We start from the raw sequence: 15,079 nt of genomic DNA, 5'->3' as shown, positions 1-15,079 counted from the left end.
ATATAAAATCAGTTGCATATTGCAGTTTGTTGTTATCTGAGCAATTCCTCTTACAGTTAGAGCCTGTTTCTCTAAAGATCTGTTCTGTTTTTTGTCTGTATCCTCAACTCATTTTAAAAATCCCATTGTAACCAATTGGATTTCATTCTATCAACATTTTTATCTACTATTTTAGTGCATAATTCTATACACAGTTTTTATTTTATTTATTTCTCCACCTAATCAGTCATGTATTTAGCTATTTATTCATTCACAGTATTCATGTATTTATCTAGTAATTGGCCAAGACAGCATTTCTACAATCCTCTGTGACCTAATTTTCTTGGCTTATTCTGTCTTTCTTTCTTTATTTATTTAACCTTAGAACCCATAATTTATTTTCAATTTTGTTCAGATGATTTATTTTATCCAGATTCTATCCTTTAATCACCTTCCAAACTTTACACTGCAGGTCACACTTACTGTTGTTATTGCCTAATTGTAATAATTTAGTCCAATTTAACACAGAGGATGTTTGTAAAAACTTGAAATTTTGCACCATAAAACAGCACTAAGAAAAATTAAGTATTTATATGACATAAAATACCAAATGGTATTTTATCTCCAATCACACACTCTGTCAAACCAACATGAATTGTAACACAAACAAAAACACACAACACATTACAGAAAACACAAAACACACACATCTGGCCAGGTTGTATAGTCAGTCAAAATTTCATCAGTCCCCAAGTGTCAGTCTGTGGTCATTATTCTATCAAATTTAACTGTAATTTTTATCAAATTTTCTGTAATTTATATCAAATTTACTGAAGCTTCAGGAATTGTCCAATGTTTTATTAACATTTTTTCATGTGTCAATTTAATTAATTTTAAAATCCAATCGTCAGGAACCTTTTAATTCCCCGTGCACGTTTAAAAAGAGAGACATCTCAAAGTTATGTTAAAATCAAACCACAACCAATAATTTTGTTTTCTGGTACCAGTTTTATGTACTGAACTCCTATTTATTTTATTTATTTATTTATGTTTTAAACTAAACGACCACGTTTTCGCCATCGTTCTACTTTCCCCGTTAAAACTGTTCTACGAACCATAGCGTATAGCACGTGTCGCAACTCAGTGTCCATAAGAACTTTACAATAAAACGCAGCAAAATCAATGCAAATTCACACAAACAGCGCTATTCAAACAACTTAACACTCTGCCGAAACACACAGCCAGCCCGAACTCACGCACGCGCACACACACGACCACACAGATACACACGCAGATACACACCTTACGCTTCCACAGCAGCTGGCACACAAATCAGTACACACAGAGAAATACAGAGACACAAACACAGTTTCAGACAAACGGAAGAGACAAACGGGGAAACAAAAATAAAATGCCGGCTTCAAACTGCGAGATAACTCGAAACCCAATATAAGTCCAATAGAGCGATTCAGCTCGATTCCAATATAAGTCCTATTTCAAGAGCGATTCAACTCCTTTTTCAATGTTTCACCAGAGAAAAATTTATTTAACATACTTTTCAAGATTCAACCGATGTACAACTCGAAACCCAATATAAGTCCAATAGAGCGATTCAGCTCGATTCCAATATAAGTCCTATTTCAAGAGCGATTCAACTCCTTTTTCAATGTTTCACCAGAGAAAAAGTAATTTAACATACTTTCAAGATTCAACCGATGTAGGCCAATATAAGTCCGCTGGAGCTGAGTCAAATCTCCGGGCCGATTCAAGCCCAAACTAAATTTCATACACTTAAAAATTCATTATTTCAGAGGCACAAGAACGAATCCTCAGGGCTAAGAAAACAATTAACAAACCCAGCAATTCCGACAGAGGCTACGTAAACTCCTACTGTCTTGACCAGCCACGATCACTTGTAGTGTGCATGTTCCGTCCAATTAGTAAACAACAGACTCTTTTAAAAACAATCTGTATTCTCCTGCAGCTTCGAGACTCTGGGTGGCTGCGCACAACAAAAGAGTAATTAAAAAACGTCTTACCGCACGAGCCGAACGGATCGATCGGGGAGAGACCGCCACCCGCCAAGATTCCAGAACCGGACGAAGCCCCCAATTATTAAAAAAGAGGATCATTTAATGCTAGCTTTGGACAAAACGTTTGGCTCTTTTCCTCTTTAATCTTGCCCGGGATCTTCCGAGTCCTTGGCGAGTGACGCTCTCCGTGCAGCGACGTGTAGCGACGGCGTGCTGCTAAAACGAAACAACAACAAAACGTGTTGACGTCACAAATCACGGAGTTTAATCTCATACAAAGCAATCGACAACAAAGCTGCAGAGGAACAGAGATATGCATTTTATCACAAAATAAGACACACAAGGGAAGACAAACGAACATAAAGACAGACAAAGGCGCCCACGTGCAGAAAAGATGAAAAAACTCTCAGACTCTCCGGTGTTGACCTGAAATTTTAACCAAAGAGGCGTTTCCCTATTTAATATATGCAAAGAAGGCATTCCGTTGTCCGACTAATCAGAGCCCTGTCTCGGCCCCCCAGAGAAAGTTGGGACTTCCTGATTTATAGCAAAGGTGTCTGTTTTTTATCTACGCAAACGGGCGGACCTCTTCGTCTTGGGCCGTGCCAGATACGGGGAGAGGCGCCAAAGAGTCTCTAACCTCTTTCAGACTGTAAATTTTATTGCTGTGTCTGTCAAAAGGGGGAGGAAAAAAGGCCCTGCTTTGTCTGCTTTCCGCATCTCAGACGAGACCTGTTCCAAATAGAAGTATTGTATATAACTGTTACACATGTCGTATATTGGCTATATTAAACACCAAAAAATAATCATTTTTCTTAACATGAGGAACCAGACAAAGTGCAGCCTGAAGATCCCTTATGACGAGCAATACCAGTGGATCTAGTGTGTTCCCTGTGTAGGAGATCCAGAGCCGTGCTCATGGATTCTTTGAAAACAAAGTATTGCTAAGGAAGTGGATGCCATGTGGTGACAATGCTATTGGGGAGCCAGTTTATCAGGTTGTGGTGCCTTTGAAATGGCCTGACTTGGTTTTGCGGGTATCCCATGATGAGTCCAGACACATGGGAGTTAGGAAAACCTACAACTGCACTTTGAGAAATTTCTTTTGGCTGCGGCTGAAAAAAGATGTTGCTTCTTATATTAAAACCTGTCACACCTGTCAGGTGACTGGTAAACTCAATCGAATCATAAACCGACTGTATCCTATGCTAACTATTGGTAAACCGTTTGAGCATTTAATGATTGATTGTGTGGGTCTTCTTCCCCCTTCACATTCAGGTGCATTTGGTCATACTGTGCGTGGTCCGTTAACAGTTTTGTGAGTTGAGTGGAAGGATGCTGAACCACCACACAATCTGTTGCATTATGTTAATGGGTTTAAGCAGAGACTCTTTACTGCTACACAGTTGGCAAAAGAGAAACTATCATCTGCACAGGAAAAAATTATGTTTGTATGATAAGAAAGCTGAACATGTTTTTCTTTCAGGTGACCAAGTACTGGCCTTATTTCCTGTTGTGACCTCACCATTTCAAGCCAAGTTTTCTGGCCCACACACAGTTTTGAAATGGCTGTCAGACCAAAACTATCTCATTGCGACTCCAGAGAGAGGGAAGAAACAGCAAACAGTTCATGCCAACCTCTTAAAACCTTACCATGTTCGTGCTGTTCGTGCATTGGTGTTACAACTGACTTTCGCTGTGGCAGCTAAAGGAGGAACAGCTCATCCTGCTCTCTCTCATCCTTACTGATAACTTTGCCTGACTTACTTTTAAAGTGACAGTTTTTATAGTTATATTTACATTTTCAACATCATAACTGGATTACTACAAACCTAAGGACTGGGGGATTTTCTTACTTTTATTTTTACCTTACTTTTCTTCATCTCCAAGTTGAACCAGGACAAAATGCCTCCGGCCGACCCCAAGGACATTAGCAGTATTATACAACGACTTCAGTCTATAGAAATGAAGATCAAACAGCTGGAGGTGAACTTTGAAATCAACGCTAACTGTGGAAATCAGACAACTCTTCCTCAAATCAACGGAGAGGTTGTACGCCTCGCATCAAGCAGCTCACCCTGGAACGCTCTGGGTGCCAAGCCGAAGCAAAAGTCTCACACCGCAGATCCGATGAGGCGACTGACAGGAAGAACCCCTCACCTGGACGAATCAGCGTGGCCGGCTCTGAGCCGAAACCCACCTTCAACCTCAACACCTGCTCCACCAAAGAAAAACAAACAAGCAGCTGCAACCAAAACGGTTCCACCGACCCCGCTCCCAAGGACAGAGCGACCAGCCCGGGCCTCAAAACATTCTGACTCTGTGGGAATCCCACTGAAAAACAGATTTTCTGTACTCCAGCCTGAGCCTCTGAGTGAAACCTCGCTTTCAAACACCAACAATGAGGCAAGACCAACACATCCAGCCCCCAAAGGACAAAGCGGCTACCAGGAAAACGAAAGGTATGCCAAGAGTGCTTATTGTTGGAGATGAGGCAGTAAATGGAATCAGTCACGTTTGTAATCCCAAGAAAACGAGAATGATTTCTTTTCCTGGTGACACTGTATCTGATTTAACTCGTAAAGTTCTTTCGCTAACCGCTGATCAGCCAGATATTGAGTCTTTAGTTGTGAATGTTGGAGCCAACGATCTGGCAAAGCAGAAATCTGAGATTCTGAAAAAGGACTTTAATATTCTTCTGGAAACTATGGGAAAGTTAAAAATGAAGTTATTTCTCAGTGGCCCAATTCCATCACCTCAATGGGGAGACGAAAAACACTCCAGGCTGGACATGATAAACAAATGGATGATTAAAAGCTGCTCTGCCAGCTCAGTGACCTTCATCCATAACCTCTGGATCTATTGGCAGCGCTTTCACCTTTTTGGAAGAGGCGGACGCAATCTTAATAAACATGGGATAAAGCTGCTCACTGCAAATCTTTTTCACTTTATCAACAAGGACAGCAACGTGGGGCGTGCCGTGGTGGCGTAGCGGTTAGCGCGACCCATATTTGGAGGCCTTGAGTCCTCCACGTGGCCGTCGCGGGTTCTACTCCCGGACCCGACAATATTTGCCGCATGTCATCCCCCATCTCCTTCCCAGTTTCCTGTCAGCCTACTATCATATAAGGGACACTAGAGCCCACAAAAAGACCCCCTGCAGGGGTAAAAAAAAAAAAACAAGGACAGCAACGTCATCATCTCTTCAGAAGAACAGGCTCAAGGATTTCTGACTAGGAAGAAACCCTCTGCTTATCAGGAACAACCAGTTTTAAAACAAGCTGATACATCGACTGGAGACGGAGCGACTGGTTCCCTTCCTCCTTCTCCCCTCCCTCTCTGCTCACCCACTCATTCACAGGATTCACAAGATACACATGGAGAAATGTCTTCTGGACCAGAGTTTCTTAAATTTACAGATGGAATGAATCAACAGGTTTTACTTGGGACGTCTCTCCTTAGCGCTCACGTAGCAGATCTCACTTCATTTAAGCCACCTGACTCTAACGTCCCAGAGGATCCATCACTCTGCGTCTCTGAGGTCTGAGGCCGGGGTCCAGACTTTATCTTTACACCCTTCTTGCTCCAGAATGTGTCTGGCCCCTCGGCACTGCAGAACAGGACATTACCTGTCCGGATCACTACAAGAAAATTTACAAGAAACAGAAACATAAAATACAGCTGTTTTAATTCAAACCTCAGACTGAAGATTTCTTGGCCTCCAAGTCACTTAAACTCTTTTAAATACCAGATCTCTCTCTGCTAAAGCTCTATTAATTAATGATTTCATCACTGAGCATAATATCCATGTTATGTTTCTGACAGAAACATGGTTGAATGATAATAATGAATCGATCGTACTAATTGAATCTGCGCCTCCTAACTACAATTTCTTCAGTGAGAATAGAAAACATAAAAAAGGAGGAGGCGTGGCTTCAATATTTAAGAATACCATAAATTGTAGTAAAATCTCTTTGGGTCTCTTCACCTCTTCTGAGTATCTTGGAATTGAGGTTAAAGGCCACAAACGAACTTTGACAGTAACTCTATACAAAACTCCAACTTTTGTGGAAAATTTCTTTACTGACTTGAATGAACTTCTATCTCTCATATGTATTGATTATGATTGTTTAATAATTGTTGGTGATTTCAACATTCATGTTGACAATCCCCAAGACAGAGGGGCAAAAAAGCTCTAATATTTTAGAGACTTTTGGTCTAACACAACATGTCAAACAAGCAACACACACTCAAGGACACACACTGGACCTGGTTATCAGTAAGGGTGTGAATATTTCCAATGTCTCTGTAACTGATGTCGCCTGTCGCATCACTTCCTGTTATCTTTGAAAGTTCTTTATCTTTTAACCCACTTGGACAAACAGCAACCATCACAAAACGTTCTCTCACTGAAAACACAGCAGAAACTTTTAATCAAATCTACTCTTCTTCCTCACCCTTAAGCTGTAATGATGTAGATAAGTTGGTAAATGATTTTCAGTCTAAAGTCTCAGATATTATTGATTCCATTAAAATGAAGGTTGTGTCTGGCAGGAAGAAATCTCCATGGAGAAATGCACAAACAGTTAGATCTGCAAGACAACTCTGCCGTAGGGCAGAACGAAAATGGCGTAAAACTCAACTCCACGTTCACTATGACATCTATAAAGAAAGACTACGTAACTATCATTTAACACTAAAACATGCAAGAGAGGCTTTCTTTGCAGATGTCATAAACAAAAACATTAACAATGCTCCAGCTTTATTTGCAACAGTTGACAGAATCACAAACCCTCCTGTGACGTTACGCCTGAATTCCAATGTAATGCCGCCTGCAACCAGTTTTCCAGCTTCTTTTCAGAGAAAATTAAAAAATCAGAGGATTAATCTGCACATCCACTATAAAGTCAGTACCAATGCTGAGCCCAAACAAAACAAATACAGGAAAAATGACCCAATTTCAACTACTTAATTATAAAACCCTACAGGAAATTATAAGTCAACTAAGCTCCAGTTCCTGCTGTCTGGATGTCCTAGATCTATAACTCTAGAACATTTCTTTAAGAAAGTCCTGCCTGTTATTGCTGCTGATCTGATCCAAATAGTAACTCATCGCTCTCATCAGGCGTTTTCCCCCAGGCTTTGAAAACAGCAGTAATCAAACCACTGATAAAAAATAACAATCTGGACAAATCACTACTGCAGAATTACAGGCCGACCTCTGACCTCTGACCTCTGATTCATCAGCAAAGTTATTGAAAAAGCTGTGTAAACAATTAACTAGCTTCCTAACGATAACCAACCGCTTTGACTCCTTCCAGTCTGGTTTCCATGGTTACCACAGCACAGAGACTGGCCTAGTCAAAGTGTTCAATGACATCCATATAAATACGGACTGTGGCAGAACCACAGTGCTGGTTCTGTTGGACCTCAGTGTTGACCATGACATATTACTGAATCGACTGGAGAGTTGGGTCGGACTCTCCGGTCCAGTGCTTAACTGGTTTGAATCCTACATAAAGAACAGGGATTTCTTTGTTTCAATTGAAAACTTCTCATCAAAGAGGTCAAAGGTCACATGTGGGGTACCCCAAGGTTCAATCCTAGGACCCCCTTTATTCAATATTTATATGCTCCCACTAGCTCAGGTTATAACAGGAAATAATATTAGCTACCATAACTATGCAGATGACACACAGCTCTACATTATGATGTCACCAGGTGACCTTTGACCCCATCCAATCACTGAACAGATGCTTAGAACAGATAAATGTGTGGATGTGCCAAAACTTTCTCCAGCTGAACAGAAACAAAACTGAAGTTATTATTTTTGGACCTAAAGAGGAACGATCTAGAGTTATAGATCTAGAGTCATAGATCTAGAGTTATAGATCTAGAGTTATAGCTCTATAGTCAATGCACAGCTTCAGTTATTACAACTGAAAACCAGCGATCAGCCCGAAACCTGGGAGTAGTGATGGACTCTGACCTGAACCTCCAGAGCCACATAAAGACAGTTACAAAGTCGGCCTTCTATCACCTGAAGAACATTTCCAGGATTAAAGGACTAATGTCTCAGCCAGATCTAGAGAAACTCATCCATGCCTTCATCTTCAGTCGTATTGATTATTGCAACAGCGTCTTCACAGGTCTGTCCAACAAATCAATCAAACAGCTGCAGCTGATCCAGAATGCTGCTGCTGGCGTTCTGACTAAAACCAGGAAGATAGAGCACATAACACCAGTTTTAAAGTCCCTCCACTGGCTTCCTGTAGCTCAAAGAATAGACTTTAAAATACTGTTAGTTTATAAATCACTGAACGGCTTAGCACCACAATACATTAAAGATCTGCTGCTGTTGTATCAACCTTCCAGACCTCTCAGGTTCTGGTTCTGGTTCTGCTCTGCATCCCCAGAACCAGAACCAAACGAGGAGAAGCAGCTTTCAGCATCTATGCACCACAAATTTGGAACAAACTTCCAGAAAACTGTAAAACAGCTGAAACAATGACTTCTTTTAAATCTAGACTAAAAACCCACCTGTTTAGGATTGTATTTGAAACGTAATCAATTACAAATTTATTGATGGAACTTGACTTAATGCTGTGTTTTGATTATTGATTCTATATTGAAATTGCACAAACATCCGTGAGGGACGACGGAGTCCCAGCTCAGTGAAAGAGGTGAACGGATCCTGGTGCCAGAAGCCATTAAAATGCTGTTTACATCGTTTTAAACTGTGTGATTGTGAGAGGGAATAAAAATAGCAACATGTATTTTGTTCCATATAACACAGTAGGAGTGTAACAGGTAACCCTTTATGGATGCAAACTCCACTAAAAACCCACCTGTTTAGAGCGGAAATACTCTTTATAGAGTTGTTTTTCGCTAAGGAAATCTGGCGCCATAGAAGGTCGATTTGACCTGGCTCCCGCTTCCCTTTGCATGCGAAGCCGAAGTGAAACGGCAAGAATGTTTGGGAAACGATCTGTTTGGATAGATAAGAATAATAATTGGCTTGGTTTGCACCTTTGAAATGGAGCAGATGTTGGAGGTAAATAGGTCTAAACACTCCCAAAGAAACTCCAATACACACTCATTTGAAAGCTGATGGAGTTCTTACGTAAGGACACACGTCAAACACGGGCAGTAATGCTATTGGTCAAAACTTACCAACTTACACCAATGAAAATGAGATTCTATAAAACAGACTGACTCTAAGAATACAGTGAGATTTTGGGGAGAATTTTGAGAATTGACTTTGTACTGTAAGCTGATCTGTGGAACAGTGTAATAAATCTCCACCCGCCGTGGCCTGCAGTTGAAGAACTCGTCTCTGAGTATTATTTCTCATCTATAAATATAATTAAGACCTTTCCTGATCCAACAAAATGTAATCTATTACAAATTTATTGATGGAACTTGACTTAATGTCGTGTTTTGATTATTGATTCTATGTTTCATTGTGTTTCTGTGTTTGATATGATGTAAAGCACTTTGAAATGCCTTGCTGCTGAAATGTGCTACACAAATAAAATTTGATTTTTGATGTGATTTGGTTTGGTGAAACAGTGACCTCTGCTGGAGGTGAATGGAATGGCAATGGGTTGCCTGCTCCAGATTCAGCCATGCTAACTGGTCGACTTAAGAATTCGGAAGTACTGAAAAACCTGGACACTGTGCTGAGTTATTTACCAGAGACTCAATGCTTTGAGTTGAATCAGTTGATAAAATCTCACTCTGATTTATCCTGCACACACCTGATCGAACATGATAATGAGGCTTTTGAAGACATGAAGAAGATGCTATGCAATTCTCCTGTCTTGATGGCTCCTGATATGAATAAGCCTTTTAAGCTCCATGTTGATGGTGCAGGAGGAGTCCTTTTGCAAATGGATGACTTTTCAATTGAAAGACCTACAGTATGTTAATACACAGGTTGCCCAGGGTTCCGGTGGGACTCTGTCTTGAAGAGGGGGGGTGTTGCGGCCCAAGGCCTTTCCTCTGGCTCTCTAACATCCCTGTTTTAGAGATCCTAATTGGTGCTGATTGAAAATTGAGGCAGCTGGCCAGTGTCTCTAGAATGACATCAGGTCCAGCATAAGATGCAATATTCTTCCTCATTAGCCCAGCCCATTCTTTCTGTTTCTCTGACACTCTCTCCCCTTTCTCCCTCTCCTCTCCAACCAGTTATGATTTTTGTTAAATAAATCCCATTTTAAGTTGTCCCATACATTGCTTCCCTTTATTTTTTTTATGGTTCTAGAGCCAGACCATAACACTTCAAATCTAGAGTTGCCCATGTTGAGAGGTGCTGGGCAGGAGTGGGCATACTTATTGCCCCCAATCTCGGTGCCTGAACGAGAGGGTAGCCTCCTTCCGCCTACCAGTGGGGGGACAGGTTCTGACTGATTGTGCTTATGCGCCGAACAATAGTTCAGATTACCCAACCTTTTGGGAACGGCCCCCCCAATCTGAACTCGAGCGGTGTTCTGTTGTTGGACTTATGTGCTCACAATGGATTGTCCATAACGAACACCATGTTCAAGCATAAGGGTGTCTGTATGTGCACTTGGCACCAGGACACCCTAGATCGGATGTTTTCAAAGTGTGAGGCGCGCCTCCCCTAGGGGGCGCCAGAGCACTTTAGGGGAGGCGCTGTGCGAGGGAAAAAATAAACCGGAATGCAACAGTAATGTTGCCAATGTGTTGCCATGTTGCCAATTTAGTTAAAATCATAAATAAAATGAGTTGCACATGATTCAGGACTGTGATAGAAAAAGAAAGGGTGCGCATAGCGTGCGTAATTGTTTTTTCCTTTGTATGCCTCCGCTCTTTCATACAGCAAGCTCTTTTAGCTCCAGATAAATTGTTTAGATGAGCCACAAAAAGAGCTCCACCATTTTGCAACTGTTTAGGTTTTTGATTTATTTTTTAATTTCAAGGAAATATGCAACATTTACAGATGTGTTCCAAAGATCTGATCAAAATGTTTTTGTTAAGATGTGAAAACACTGTTGGTATCTCAAACATTAAACTCAGAATCTCAGATGTAACGTTTGTTTGAGAAAACGGTTGAAAAATGAGTTTGGGGTTCTTATCATTAGAAAAATGAAAAAAGGGCGTATTTGCCACACAAAGGCCCTGATAAAATAATTAAAATGGGAGGAAATGTTTTAAAATGTTCATGTGTTAAATTTCATTCAGATAAAGTGTCATTTTAAAAGATGAGATGGTTCTAAAACAAAAGCAATTAGAAGGTGTTTTGTAGTGGCATTTGTTTGTGTGTGGGTTGATTATTGGGGAGGGGGGGGCAGCAGGCATTGTGCTCCTTGGAGGGGGGCTCACCCTTTCATACTTTGAAAACCCCTGATCTAGATCACAGTTTGATGATCGACTTTGTCATCGTTTCATCGGATCTGCGGCCGTATGTCTTGGACACTCGGGTGAAGAGGTGCACCGCTGTCCACTGACCACTACCTGGTGGTGAGTTGGCTCCGGTGGTGGGGGAGGAAGCCGGTCAGACCTGGCAGGTCCAAACATGTTGTGAGGGTCTGCTGGGAACGTCTGGCAGAATCCCCTGTGAGACGGAGCTTTAACTCCCATCTCCGGCAGAACTTCGAACACGTTCCAGGGGATGTGGGGGACATGGAGTCTGAGTGGACCGTGTTCCGTGCCTCCATTGTGGAGGCGGCCAATCGGATCTGTGGCCTGTGGGACTCCGGAAGCAGCTGATGGGCACCGGCAGCAGGGGCGCAACTACATATTTTCTGAGGTGTATGTGAACATGTCATCGGCGCCACCCCTCCCCCCCCCCCCCCCCCCCCCCTCGCCCCAACGACATAAACTTGTACAACTTATTTTTAATTAAAGTATCAATAATAATAAATGTACATATATGTGAATAAATTGCTGCCTACAGGGCAATTAAAAAAGAATGAAACAAAAAACTGCAATATTGCATCATTGAATATATTTGAGCCAAAGAGCCTCGTCTGTTATCCTGTCTAGAACCTCCTGTGTCTGCAGGTCTGAGGCTTTTTGTTAGCATGTTTTCTATCATTCTTATAGCTTGATAGGAAACCTGGTCCAAACTGGCAACCCACATTAATAAAATGGTGAAATAATATTGACCACAAAACACTGTATTCATAAAAGATATCAACATTTTTCTACACAATCCTAACAAATGTTTTTAATGATCTCTTCACAATATTTATTGATTTACTATTAATCTATTTGTATGATTTGTTCTATAAATTGCCATCTATATTATTTTTTGGTCTCAGGAAATGATTGAGGGATGAAGAGACTGATGTCTGGTTCTTTAGGTTCTGACGGGTCTGCGGTTCCTCTCCTGATCCATTCTGTCTGATATCAAACAACCCACTGAATATCGATACACATTTATTTTAATGCTCCTATTAAACTTCACTGTGATTGTTTAGCCTGTTTCTTCCCACCACCGTCTGTGTTTTTGCCAGAGGTTTTACTTTAAGGACAGCAGGTGGATGAGATTCGTCCTGGGTTCCTTAAGGCTCTGGATGTTGTAGGGTTGTGTTGCTAACATGACTCTGCAATATTGCATGGACATCAGGGGCAGTTCCCCTGGATTGGCAGACCGGGGTGGTGGTCCCCTGTTCAAAAAAGGGGACCGTAGGGTATGCTCCACTAGAGAGGAGTTACACTCTTAAGCCTCTCTGCTTTTTGCAGACGATGTGGTCCTTTTGGCTTCATCAGGTCATGATCTGCAGCTCTCGCTGGAGCGGTTCGCAGCCGAGTGTGAAGCGGCCGGGATGAGGATCAGTGCCTCCAAATCCGAGGCCATGGTCTTGAGCCGGAAAAGGGTAGAGTGCCTTCTCTGGGTCAGGGGGGGGTGTCCTGCCCCAAGTGGAGGAGTTCAAGTATCTCGGGATCTTGTTCACGAATGAGGGAAGAAGGAAGCGGGAGATCGACAGGCAGATTGGCGCAGCGTCTGCCGTGAAGCGGCGCTGTACCGGTCCGTCGTGGTGAAGAGAGAGCTGAGCCAAAAAGCGAAGCTTTCGATTTACCAGTCGATCTACATTCCCACCCTCATCTATGGTCATGAGCTTTGGGTCATGACCGAAAGAACGAGGTCATGACCGAAATGGGTTTTCTCTGTAGGGTGTCTGGGCTCTCTCTTAGAGATAGGGTGAGGAGCTATCTATCCAACGATAGATCTAGGTAGGTAAATACTTTTATTTGCGCATATCAGAAATCTTTGGTTGCAATTCTCAAACTTTTGAGAAAACAACACTGGGTTTCCTACCTGGCCATCTGGACATTTGCTGGTCTCTTCATCCTGATGTTTTGGTCCTCTCTAGGTGGAGGAATCACTTTGTTCAGCAATGCCTACAAGGCTGTCCTGCTTCAGCTGCACTCTGCTGGTCATACTGGAACAGGGAATTAGGAGAACACCAATTTAATTTCATAACATAACACAGCCAAAGGCATATTACATATAATTCAATATAAAACTAAATACAAGACACATACACACCAATTAACACCAAAGAAAAGACATAAATTATGTGAATATTCTCCTTCGGACTGCAATCTGCCAGCTTGGTTTTTCCTTTTGCATCTGGAAGAAAATATATATTTAAGAGTTACATTATCTCCCCTCATCCACAGTACTGATTATATGCTTGGTAAATAAATAATCTGTATGCAGTCACTTGATGTGTTGTACAGATTAACGTGGACCTAATGACACAATGGTGCCACGGTCCGGTGTGTTTTCCCACTTCAGCTTCAATGCTAGTTAAAACACACACAAAGGCATTACATAACAGCTTTTAACACGTTTCCTCCAGATACAGTTGGTAGTTTGCAACGCTTAATGCAACTCTACAAAGGTGCGCTGATTAAGGGTAATAATTTAAAAAATATTTTTTTAAGCAAAACATTTTGATCACAATTTTATTATTATTATTATTTTTAGTTGAGATTAATTTTTCTTCATTTCATAATTGTGAAACGAATTTACCTCCATACGTTTAAGGCACTTTATAAGGTAGGAAATTAAAATGAAGACTCAATAATACCAACAAACAACTCATATGTAGAATAAAAATGAATTTATATTTAAAGTTAAATATGACCAAGACATTTAACATTTTTTTCTTCTCAATTTTCCAGGGCTAGCAGAGAAAGCCCTGCTGACAGCCCACCGCTGTGCAAAGCTCACAAACGTTTCTGGTGCAATACCAATCCCCGCCAGAAGATGGCAGTAGTGGCACATAAGAGAGACGCCTTACGCAGAAGAAGCTCATTGTGAGCCTTGACTGATGAAGTCAATGAAGTCAAGTCTAAAGTCATTAGATTTGGGACTGCAGTTTTAAACTAACGGTTCCCTCCATGGTTCTGACCCGTTCAGAGCAGCCATTCTTATCGAAACGTAGTCTTTCGTTAGACCCTGCAAAGAGATCAAGTGTAAATCTTTCCCAGCATCCTGCTCTGACCTCTGACCTCTGTGCTGTGGTTGCAGACGGCAGCGATCCTGTGCAGCCTGACACGGTAAAGTAAAGGAGCCAAAGCAGCAAGTGAAGGCGGCGTTCCTGAATGACGGCAGCTCTCCTGTTTGCAGGTGGGACGGGACGTCCTGCTGGTGGCGCTCTTCCTCACTGGGAACCTGTCCTTCCTCATCGCCCTGCTGGCTGGAATAGGACAGGCGGTGCATTCCTAGCATCTGGGTCTGCTCAGCTCTCACTCTCAGGGCTCCTTCTGTTCATCACGTTCAGCGGTGATGCAGAGATTATAGTCCGTTCTGATCCAGCTGAGGATAAGTTACATGTTTGTTCTAAAGCGGAGAAACTTCAGCGCATTAAAGTCTGAGTTAGAACCAGCTGTTTGTTTATGCAGCCAAATATCCCAAAATAAAGAAAAACAACCCAAAATCACCTTTGGTTCACTTTCCACGTCAAACAAATCCTCGATTCTGATGTTTTTAAGACCATCGACTAGTCGTGGTTCTGATCCAGGTTCTGGTTCTGATCCAGGTTCCTCTAGAACCTCTTGAGGCGATGGAGCAACAATTCATCATA

This window comes from Xiphophorus hellerii, chromosome 8, assembly GCF_003331165.1.
Source record: "Xiphophorus hellerii strain 12219 chromosome 8, Xiphophorus_hellerii-4.1, whole genome shotgun sequence".
In the NCBI taxonomy this organism is placed as follows: Eukaryota; Metazoa; Chordata; class Actinopteri; order Cyprinodontiformes; family Poeciliidae; genus Xiphophorus; species Xiphophorus hellerii.
The sequence above is the reverse complement of the archived record's forward strand: the minus strand, read 5'-3'. Positions refer to the sequence as shown.